The following is a 10,941-nucleotide window of genomic DNA, read 5'->3' as shown; positions in this document are numbered from 1 at the left end:
AATGTTCTTTGGAATAAATTGTGAAATAGGCCAATTTTATCCATTAAAGTCTCTTCTGGTTTCTGGCTAGTTATAATAGTTCAATGTGCAAAGTTACCATATCCCTGTCTGCCTTCTCTTTCCCTCACCAGCTTTCTTCTCTCTTTCTCCGACTGAAAGAGCTGGACAACTGGAGAAAAGCAAATCTATGTTTTCTCACACCTGGCTCTCCCTACCCCCTGTCCCCCCGCCAGCACCCCCCCCCCCGCCAGCACCGCCCCCCCCCCCCCCCCCCCCCCCCCCGCCCCAACCCAACTCGCAGGCCTCCACCCATCTGCACTCTTTCAAGCTGGGGAAGTCAGGCTTCCAAGTGGGGGTCTGCTGATTGGCCATTACAAATGCTCAAGTTGTGAGACCCACTCCGAGGGGTCTTTGCAGAGCACCTCCTTGGAGGTGAGCTGACCCACTGGTTCAGTGGCACTGTGCTTATCCACTCTGGAGCTCCTTTGTGCAACAGGAGAGCAGCGGGTTCTCACCTTCACACCGGCTCCTTCCGCGTAATTCGTCCCTGGCTTCCCCCGGCCCCTCCAGCTGAGTGCTCTTCTCCCCATCCCCTTTTGTGCAACCCGTGGCTGCGGAGCTTCTAGTACTGTATTCATGGCAGATGAAGAGCGAATGACTGACACGTTCCAGGGACGGCGAATCGCAGCGAGCGCGGGCGGCAGGGGGAGGGTGTGTAGTGGCAGACGGCCGCTGGGATTATGAATGGGGGCGGGGGGGGGTGGCTAGTGTGGGGTTCAAACCAGGATTTTCGGCATCCGGCTTTGGTTAGGCACGCAGGGCTGTGCGTAATCCTTCAGCTCTGGTGGAAAGAGAGATGCCGTGAGCTCCTGGCTGGGAGTGAGGGTTATTTTGCAAAACTCCCTTAGTATCGTGCGGCAGAGTACTGCGGGAGGTCGGCGAGGTAGGAGGAGGAGGAAAAGAAGCGGGTAGGGAATCAGGGAGAGGCCAGTCCTCTGGGGACAGTGTGCCTTGCACCTTGGAATTGACAGGTGGTGGCCGCAGCAGTTACAACCTACTACATAGCATCTAGTCCGTGCGGTAAGATCACATTGTTATTCCCCGCACCGGGCGGAAGAGCGCAGCGCGGCAGAACAAGTGCCACCGGCGAGCTGTCTCCCGGTGGGGGGTAGTGGGGGTACAGAGAGGGGGTTTGGGGGGGCCAGCGGAGGAGACCGGAGCTGGGGCGCGTCGCGGCAGTCTGCACCGCCCCGGCCGGGGTCTTCATGCCCGGCGGCTCCGCGCGCGCGTTCCGCAGCCGTCCTCGGCTGGTGCACCCCTTTCCAGGGCTTCCGGACTCGCCACGGCAGCTGCGGGCTCCACACCGCCGGCCGGGTTGCACGCGAGCTGCGCGCGAGCATCTCCCGCCGCCTCTCGTGCCCCGGGGAGCGCACTGCACGCAAGAGCTGAGCCGGGCGGAGCCGCGGCGGTGCACCAGCGGCGCCTCAGCCAGCAGGAGGGCGGCTTCCGAGAGGGCAGCCTGAGGTAAGGGCTGCCCAGGAGGCTGCGGGTTTATTTTCCTCCTTCTCTTACTTCCTCACACAGAGGAGCCGAAATGGAGAGTGTGGGGTGCTGTGGGTTGATGGGGGGCGAGGGAGTATGGGGCCGCACCAGGGTGGTCGCCTTGACGGCGTCGTTGGTGCCCCTAGTAGGAAATCCGCCAACCGGCCCTTCTTCTTCGCTCCCTTCTTCTCTGCCTCTGCCTCCGCCTTTGAACCTCTTGGCAAACCCTTAGGCAGGAGAGGCGGCTAAGGGAGGAAGGAGAAAGGCAGAAGGATTTGCCCAGGAGTGGGTGGATTGGCGCGCGATGCCCAGTGATTGCGGGCGGCGGGCGCGGGAGGGAGACCGAAGTACCCAAGAGTTTGCTGGGTTGCGGCCCCAGGATGGTCCTGTGCGTCCTGGTGTCTGGGGAGCCAGGTGGGGCGCGCCTAAGGCACAGCATAACGAAGGCTCTGTCAGCAACTTTTGGGAAGCCCTATCTCTTGTCTGGGGAGGGGTGCTGGGATGTGTTCAGGGCCTGGCCCTTTCTGAGCTACAAGTGTGTGTATGTGTGTGTGTGTGTGTGTGTGTGTGTGTGTGTGTGTGTGTAGGGCTCTCCTCCCCTTCCTTCCTGCCATCCCTCCTCTTCCATGTTCCTCTTTTGCTTCCTTCCTTCCCCTTTTCACAGACCACCCCCGCTTCCATGTGCCATACTTCAAACAAAATACAAACCCACTGTAACCAACAGCTTTGAAGCAAGTATAAAGAAGAGAGCACAGAGGAATAGCTCTCAATTACATTGTGGTTCATTTTCAAGATGAAAATATTTGTATATAAATAACATATAATGTATTCTATATAGTATAATATACATATATGATATACACACGTCTGGGGTAATTTTTAAGAAATACTTTGAGACTTTCACCTAAAATTACATTACATTTACATTATGTTTACATCACATGTATTTGGTGCTATTAAACAGAAATGGTAAATCTATGCATTCTGTGTCTTAGAGCTGTATGAGCTATAACTGTTCTTTGAATCACATCCATCTTTTAAATTCAGAGATTTCCAGCTACTTGAAAACCCTGGGCTACACTGCAAGAGTAAAAGGCACATTAAATTAAAAGAAAAAGTACGGATTTTTTTTTTTTTAGATCATCCACTTAGCCCTCTTTCCTTTCACTAAAAGCGGGTAGTTATGCCAGTAATTTTTATAAAAACAAAAACAATTGGGGGACTTCAAAGTGTTTTTACCTAGACCTGAGGTATAGGGAGAGGTCTGGAATATATCTGGCCATGAATTGACAAGAAGGTAGATAGGGCAAATGATTTCACTTCAGGTAAAAGAAAATTCAGCCACACTTCCCTCTGAGGGTACCTCATCTATCCTCTGATATCCCAACTGAGAAACCCCCTTAATGTCAACATGTGCCTTTGGCGTCACAGTGGTCTGATCAAGTCTTCAAATCAATATTGTAGGACTTGGCTAATAATGTACTTGCTGGCTGTTCCTGTTCTTTTTCTTTTTAAACAACAGAATGTCAATTACAAAAAAAAAAATAAGTAAAATTGTTAAAGATTGGAATTGTTGAGATGGCACGATTGACACATTGAGGCTATCTATATATGTATCATCTCTCTATATTCCTTATTGCAATTGTGAACTAAGCAATTTTGCATTTTGTCTTCTTTTAGTTTTTTTTCTCAGCTGATCTGCTTTAATATCTGATTTGACGTATTTGACAAAGATGAATTATCTTAAATTTCTCTAGAGGGTACCCACCTGGGCCTGCTAATTTCTTTTGAATAGAGTTGGTTTTGGTTTGAAGAATAAGAAATCAATCATATATGGTTTTCTGATCTTGGAGTCCTTTGACTGTCTAGGGATAGGTATTTAATCATAGTGGTGGGCACAAGTAAGGATGCATGTTTCATAAAAATATTAGACACAGAAATGATATTTTCATTTTGGTTGATAAGCTGAAGATTTAAAATTATGAAGGAATAAAGAGTCCCGTGTTGCTCTTAATATCTTATGTGGCTCACTTTGGTTAGGGAGCAAGAGGTACAGGATGCAGTCTTGAGTTAGACAGATTTAGGGGTTAGTAATTTGGACTTATCTTTCATTATTATTATGACATAAAAATCTGAGGAACAGAGTTTGTAGAAGGTGTGAAGATGTCGATTACGTGACAAATGGGTTCCTTTGAGCACTGGTTGTTGCAGTCACCTTATGGTAATATGGCAGATACTGTGATGTGTCAAATCTTCCTTCAGTGAAGAGCTTGTTGCCCCAGCTTCTGAGACTCCTGTCAGCAGATGGCCTTCAAGGGCCCTTGAAGGAGATAGCCTGTGGTGTAGAAAGTATCTTTGTCCCGTCTCACTCCCCTTTCCAGGGCAGCTCACACCCAGTGGCTGGTCCATGTGGGAGAAGGCCTGGCCATCTCAGCCCTACTCCAGATAACTCTGAACATTCCAGCTCTGGAACTCCCTACGGGACTTGCCTTGCAGGTTGACATTTCCCATTTCTGCTTCCTTCCCCATTCTCAGTTGTGGATAGCAGGGCAGTCCTTAATAAGATTTCATGCTCAACTGTATCGCCGAGTGGGCTTCCTTGGGGAAGCCAACCTGTAATAACGTCTGTGTGCACATTCATTTTGCCAATTTTAATCTTTTCTCTTTTAAAAGGTACTGCCACTTCTCATTATAGGACATTTCTCTGACCCTGTCACCCTTCTGTTCCTCCTTGTTTTATCATTCTTTCCTTTTATTGGATTTGCAGTTTCTTTATTCTCTTTTCCATCTATTGATTTCAACATTATATATCTCATTTCTATTCCTTTAGTAGGTATGTTTTGTTTTTAACATTCAGATTTTGTGTTAGCAGATGAAATTAATTAAAATATCTACTCTTTTCATGACTAATATAAGGGCCTTACAATGTTATAATTCTGATCATGCCCTGTATTTCATAATATTTTGTAGCACATATTTCCACCACATTTTTTTCACATGCACTGTGTCATTTTATGTAATTAGTTCTTCTTTTGTGGGATTGTTTTCATAGTCCATGTTTATTTGAATTTACCCACATTTTCTGTGCTTACTGTTGTTTCTTGCATCCCTTCTTTCTGGATTCAAAGTCCTCTTACGGAAGTAGTTCTTTGGCAAGTGTGCAAGTGATAAATATCTCTTCATGTATTTTGTTTGTTTGAAACTGTATTTTATCCTAACACTTGAATAATAGATTATCTGGGAGCAGAATTCTAAGTTGACAATTCTTTTTCTTACCACTTTGAAGATACCGTCTTCCAGCCTCTGTTGTTAATGATGAGAGATTGTTTCTTGGTTGCTTTTAAGATTCCTTTTTGTCTTTGGTGTTCTGCAGTTTCATCATGATGTGCCCAGGTGTGGGTTTGTTTTACTTTTTCTCCTTGGGTTTTCTTATTATTTAATCAGACAATTCTTATATTTCTCAGATTATTATAAATTTGTGGCATATCTCATCATGTATCTTGCCTCTATTCTCTCTATTCTTTCCTCTGGAATTCTTATTACACATATCTTGGACCTTCTTGGTTTATTCCTCATGTCTATTACCTTGGTATTTTTTTTTCCACTTAGGAACTATTTTTAAGAGGCATTTGGGGAATCATTCAGGACTGTTTTCCAGCCAACCAATTCTTCACTAGTGCCTTATCTTTTAAGTTGTAACTCCATTGAGCTATGATTTATTGTTTCTTTTCTAGAAGTGCTAACTGATGCTTTTTCATATCCACCTGATTTTTTTCCCTAGGGTTTCTATCATTTTATTATGAATTTTGTCCTTATTTTATCTGTTTAATAGTCATAGCTGTACTATTTTTTAGTCTCAAATTGTTCTCTTACTTGAAATTCTTCTGCTGGTTCTTCCAAAGCTATATATCGACTATAAATAGATCTTTTCCTTTTATGGTTTGTTATTGGGATTATGAGTTCATTTTCAGGCAGGTTTTTACTTTTGGTTGTTTCCATAGTAGTTTTATTTTTCCCAGTTTTTGAATGTTTTCATGTAGAGTGATATTGTGTTTGTTTCTAGAGAATAGCCCCGGGGTTTTCCTGGTCTAGGGTCAGGTTTTAATTTTTTAAACTTTTTTATTAAAAATTTTTTAGTGTTTATTTTTGAGAGAGAGGGGGAGTGCGCCTGTGTGTGAATGGAGGAGGGGCAGAGAGAGAGGGGGACAGAGGATCCTAAGTGGACTCTACACTGACAGCAGAGAGGCTGATGAGGGGCTCCAACTCATAAACCGTGAGATCATGACCTGAACGAAAATCAAAGTTGGATGCTTAACTGACTGAGCCACTCAGGCATCCCTAGGGTTAACTTTAAAAAAAAAATTATTGAAGTATAATTGACATATAACATTATATTTTCAGGTGTACAACATAATGATTCGATATTTGTATGTATTGCAAAATGATTATCATGTTAAGTCTAGTTAACATCCATAGCATCAGCTTTTATGTTAATTTCCTGGCTTGAGATTCCTGTACCATGCAGGTAATGTAAATTCAAACTGTGTATGTGTGGGTTTAGGGATTTAATCCAAAAATACTTTTTTCCCTTCTATCCAGAGTCCCAGAAAGAGACAGATTTTCTTCGTACTTCCCAGGCCAGGCTTCTAGTCCTCAAACTAAGTACTCAATGTCTTTAGAGTTCTTTATGCAAAGGTCTCGCTCCAGTTACTTTCCTCTCATGGGCCCCAAACCAAGTTACCTGTCCTTAGACACATATGAAATCTCTAGCCTCTTGGCATTAATGCCTGTGTCTAAGTTCTGTATCAGTTTGGATTGCTGTAGTGCCACCTTACTATTCTGCTATTTGTTTCTGTTCTGATATCTAAAGAATACCTTTTTTTTTGTCTCTTCAAGTCTAACTATTTAACCTATTTAAGTTATCCTGGTCTTTTAAAAAATCTAAGTATCTATGTTTGTAGCAGAAAGGAATTTGGTCTCCATTAACACAACCAGCCATGCTAGTGGAATAAGACATCTGTTTGTGACTGTATCCACTTTGAGAATTGACTCTTCAACTCATTTCTTTTTTTCCCACGATCTATTGACACTATTTTAAAAAACTTAATTATACTAGTCCCTTCCTTCCTTCCTTCCTTCCTTCCTTCCTTCCTTCCAACATTAACATTTGTGTTGAGCCCAAGGAAGATGTCTTTTTTTAATGCTTATTTATTCAGTTTGAAAGAGACAGGGGGAGGGGCATAGGGAGAGGGAGAGAGAATCCCAAGTAGGCTCCGCACTGTCAGTGCAGAGCCTAATACAGGACTTAATCCATGAATGTTGACATCATGACTTGAGCCAACATTAAGAGTAGGATGCTTAGCTGACTGAGCCAGCCAGATTCCCCCCCTGTCCAAAAAAGATGTCTTACAGACTGTCCCACAGCCTGGATTTGCCTACCAGTTTACTCACTTGATTAGATTCAGGTTAAAGGTTTTTGTTAAGAATATTCCTACTTGGGTGCTGTGTTCTTCCTGTTGCATCACCTGTTTGTCCCATTACTAAGATTACTTGAAAGGAGATATCTACTAGATTTCTCCTGTTTTGTTTTTCTTACTTTGAGACTACATGAAAAACCTGCTTCTCTGCAACTTCCACCCTGTTTTTAAAATTTAATTTTAAATTTGGAGGTAGTTATAGATTTACATGTAGTTGTAGGAAATAATATAGGGAGATCCTGTGTGTCCTTCACTAGGTTTTTCCCAGTAGTAGCATTTTGAAAAACTATGATATAACACAACCAAGAAATTGGCATTCATGGAATCTACAGATCTTACTCAGATTTCACCAGTGTTATACTTGTGTGTGTGTGTGTGTGTGTGTGTGTGTGTGTGTGTGTGTTTAGTTCTCTGCAGTTTTATCACGTGTGGAGGTTCATGAATCCACCACCACAGTCAAGACACAGAACATTCTCATCACCACCAAATCCTTTATGCTGCCCTTTTTAGAACTATGCCTGTAGGGCACCTGGGTGGCTCAGTTGGTTAAGTGTCGATCTCTTGATTTTGGCTCAGGTCATGATCCCAGGGTTCGTGAGTTTGAGCTCTGCCCTGGGCTTTGTGCTGACAGTGCAGAGCCTGCTTGGGATTCTCTCTTTCCCCTCTCTCTCTGCCTCGACCTTGCTTGTATTCCCTCACAAAATAAATAAATAAACTTAAAAAAAACTTAAAAAAAAAAAAAGAATTACACCTGCCTCCCTCTCACTCCCTGGCCCCATTTCTAACCCCTATCAACCACCAATCTGTTCTCCATCTCTATAATTTTATCATTTCAAAAATGGTACATAAATGGAATCATAGATAATATGGCCTTAAAGATTGTTTCTTTTCTCATTTACTACAATTCCCCAGAGATTCATCTGAGTTGTTGTGTTATGAATAATTCATTTCTTTTTATTGCTGAGCAATATTCTATGGTATGGATATACCACAGCTGTTTATCCGTTCATCCATGGAAGGACATTTGCACTGTTTGCAGTTTGGGGCTATTATGACTAAAGCCGCTATGAATGTTTGTGTATGGGTTCTGTGTGAATGTAAGTTTTCATTTCTCTGGGATAAATGCCCAAGGGTGTGAATGTTGAGCCTTATGATAATTGCATGTTCATTTTGATAAGAAATTGCCAAACTATTTTCCAGAGTGGATGTACTGTTTTACCTTCCTACCAGCAATGTATGAGTGATCCAGTTTTCAGCATTGTGTTAGAGTTTGTATGCCATTTTATTATGTTTTCTATTTGTTTCTTCTGCTTCTTATTCCTTTATTTCTCTTTTCTTGCCTTCCTGTGAGTTACTTGAACTTTTTATAGGAATCTAATTTATTTATAATGTTTTTGAATGTATCTCTGTATAGTTTTCCCACTGGTGGCATTGGCTATTCCTATATATATACTTAGGTCTCTTTACTCACTCTTCTTTTTAAATGCTGTCGTTTTGAATATAAGGTAGTGTTATATGTTTTGTTTCAATCATTGAATATGGAATAATTTAGACAACTCATACTAGGGAAGAATTTGTGGTTGACAGTTCTTTTCTTTCAGCCCTTGAAAAATGTTCCCCACCTTTAGGCCTCTCTGGTTTCTGATAAGAAAATCATTGTCATTTGGATTGATGCCCCACTACAGGCAAAAAGCTATTTTTCTCTGGCTGGTTTTATGATTTTTTCTTTATGCTTAGTTTTTAGAAGTTTAGTTGTGATGTGTCTTGGCATGGATTTCTTTGGGTTTGTTCTGTTCAGGATTTGATCAGCCTCTTAAATTGATCTGCTTTTGTCTTTCACCAAATTTGGGAAGTTTTCTAGCACCCCCCACCCCCAATATTCTTTCAGTCCCAATGTCTTTCTCATTTCCTTCTCGTCCTCTAGGAATGCTGTAGCTTTTCTTATTGTCCCACAGGGCTCTGAGACCCTGTTCATCTATCTTTCTCCTCCTCCTCCTCTTCCTTCTTCTCCTCCTTCTCCACCTTCTCCTCCTTCTCCCTTTCCTCCCTCTCCTCCCCCTCTTCCCTCTTCTCCCCCTCCCCCCTCCCTCCTCTTCCCCTTTCCCCTTTCACTTCTCTTTTTCCTTTCTCTCTGTTCTTCAGATTGGATAAATTCTATTGAGCTGTTCTCAAGTTCACTGATTCTATCCTCTGTCACCTTTACTATTGAGCCAGTGAATGTCTTATTTTGGTTATTGTATTTTTGTTCTATAATTGCCAGTTCTTTTAAGAACTCATAACACTTTTGCTGAAATTTTCTGTTTTCTTTTTCATTTATTTCCAGAGGATCTGAATTTACGTCTTGGAGTATTTTTATAATTGATAGTTTAAAATTCTTACCAGATACTTATAACAGCTGATTCACTTTAGTGTTAGTGTCAGTTGATTGACTTTTCTCATTCAAGTTATGATTATATCCTGGACATTTTGGCTACCATATTAGGAAGCTTGGGTCTTATTTAAATTTTATATTTTAATAGTCACCCTGTTTAGATTTAGCACACAGGTCCTGGATTACTTTTGTGGGCTGTGGTTTCAATGACCATTTGCTTTCTAGGGGCTTTGTTGGCTGTTTTAGTCTGTTTGATTTGTCAGGTGCTTCTGGGCTCCTACTGAATCCTGCTAATACCACCAGAGGGTGGTGCAAGGAACCTCCCAGGCCAGGCCTGCTGGTGGTGCCTCTAGGTAAAGGAAGGGATTTTTCGGCCTGCAGGGATAAAAAACACACTTGTGTCTGGAGCTTGTTGCCGCGGGATTCCCCCTGCCAGTGCTGTGAGGCCATCTGGTGCTGTTGGCTGGACCCAGTTACATACAAGGGAGGAAAGAGCCCACCTATATCATCCACTGCCAGGTTGGGGTTGGGAGACTTCGGGCCCCAGCAACCTGCTGTGGGGTCGAGAGTCCTAAGGCATCCTACTGCTCTGCTGTTCCGTGGCTCGGGGGTCACTAACCAGCCCGCCTCCTCTTTTCACTGTTTTGAGTCCTTCTTTGATTGCCTTTTGTGTTATTTTTCAGTGTTTATAGTTGTGCTAAGGGGGAGGAGGCCAGGAGAGGTAGGTACCTGCCATCTTGTGTGGATCAGGCGTATATGCCTTTTAAAAATACTGGGTTGACTCATCAGCCATGTTATCTGCTAATATAGTTGAAAATACTCATTTGACTGTGTTTTCCTGTAATATGTATTTGTGAGGGAGACATAGTCTAAGCCTCCCCTTAAATTTTCTTAAATTAAAGTCACATTAGGTTAATTAATGTTACTGTAATAGGATAATTAAATGTTAACTCAATGCTGTTAGTGGGATCTAAGACAAAAATCTATATATGTGATATTTTCTGTATTGAACATTTTTCTCCAAGTTGCTTTATCGCATTTGAAAAAAAATTAGCACCTTTTATCTCTTGCCATCTCTGAGAAATACTAAAAAGATCCTTTATCAGGTGGATGCTTTAAACCGTAGAGAAAATAAATGACATTATTTGCACAAGCAACTTGGTGATATTTAGAGTGGATTAAGGACAAGATACCAGGATTCTGTCTTTGGCTGTCCTTCTTTATGCCACAGTGCTGACTCATAGAATACTGTCATTTTCAGAACTGAAAGTGAACTTAGAGATAACCTATTCCAACCGTATTGTTTTATATTTAAGAAAACCAATACCTTCAAAAGCCATAAGGGAACCTATGTTCCTTCAATTCCATAATGGCGGGGCTTATTTATTCTGAATTCTTAGCCTTTCCTAATTTTGTTTTCTTTAAGAAATTTGAATCACTTTCTTTTTAGAAGACTTAAGAAGAAAGTTAAAATTATATATTGAAACATGATTTCTCATTCCCTTTTCTAATAAAGAGAAAGATCTCTCAAATAAGTTGTGATGGCATGAT

At 42.2% G+C, this 10,941-nt stretch overlaps 1 protein-coding gene across 2 annotated transcripts in view; it reads left to right on the top strand.

The window, feature by feature from the left end:
- Positions 1–805: 805 nt before the first annotated feature.
- Positions 806–10,941, top strand: part of PDE4B (phosphodiesterase 4B) — a 537,685-nt gene continuing 527,549 nt past the window's right edge. Inside the window, exon 1 of one of the 2 annotated variants that reach the window (XM_060625541.3) lies at positions 806–943. The gene's annotated coding sequence lies outside the window, so the exon portion shown is untranslated. Of the gene's footprint in view, positions 944–1,407; positions 1,525–10,941 lie in introns of those variants that run through there. The other variant, XM_060625542.3, reaches the window with a different exon arrangement.

The sequence above is a fragment of the Panthera onca genome, chromosome C1 (genome assembly GCF_046562875.1).
Source record: "Panthera onca isolate mPanOnc1 chromosome C1, mPanOnc1 haplotype 2, whole genome shotgun sequence".
NCBI lineage: Eukaryota > Metazoa > Chordata > Mammalia > Carnivora > Felidae > Panthera > Panthera onca.
Note: the sequence above shows the minus strand (reverse complement) of the source record. Positions and strands in the feature narration are given on the sequence as shown.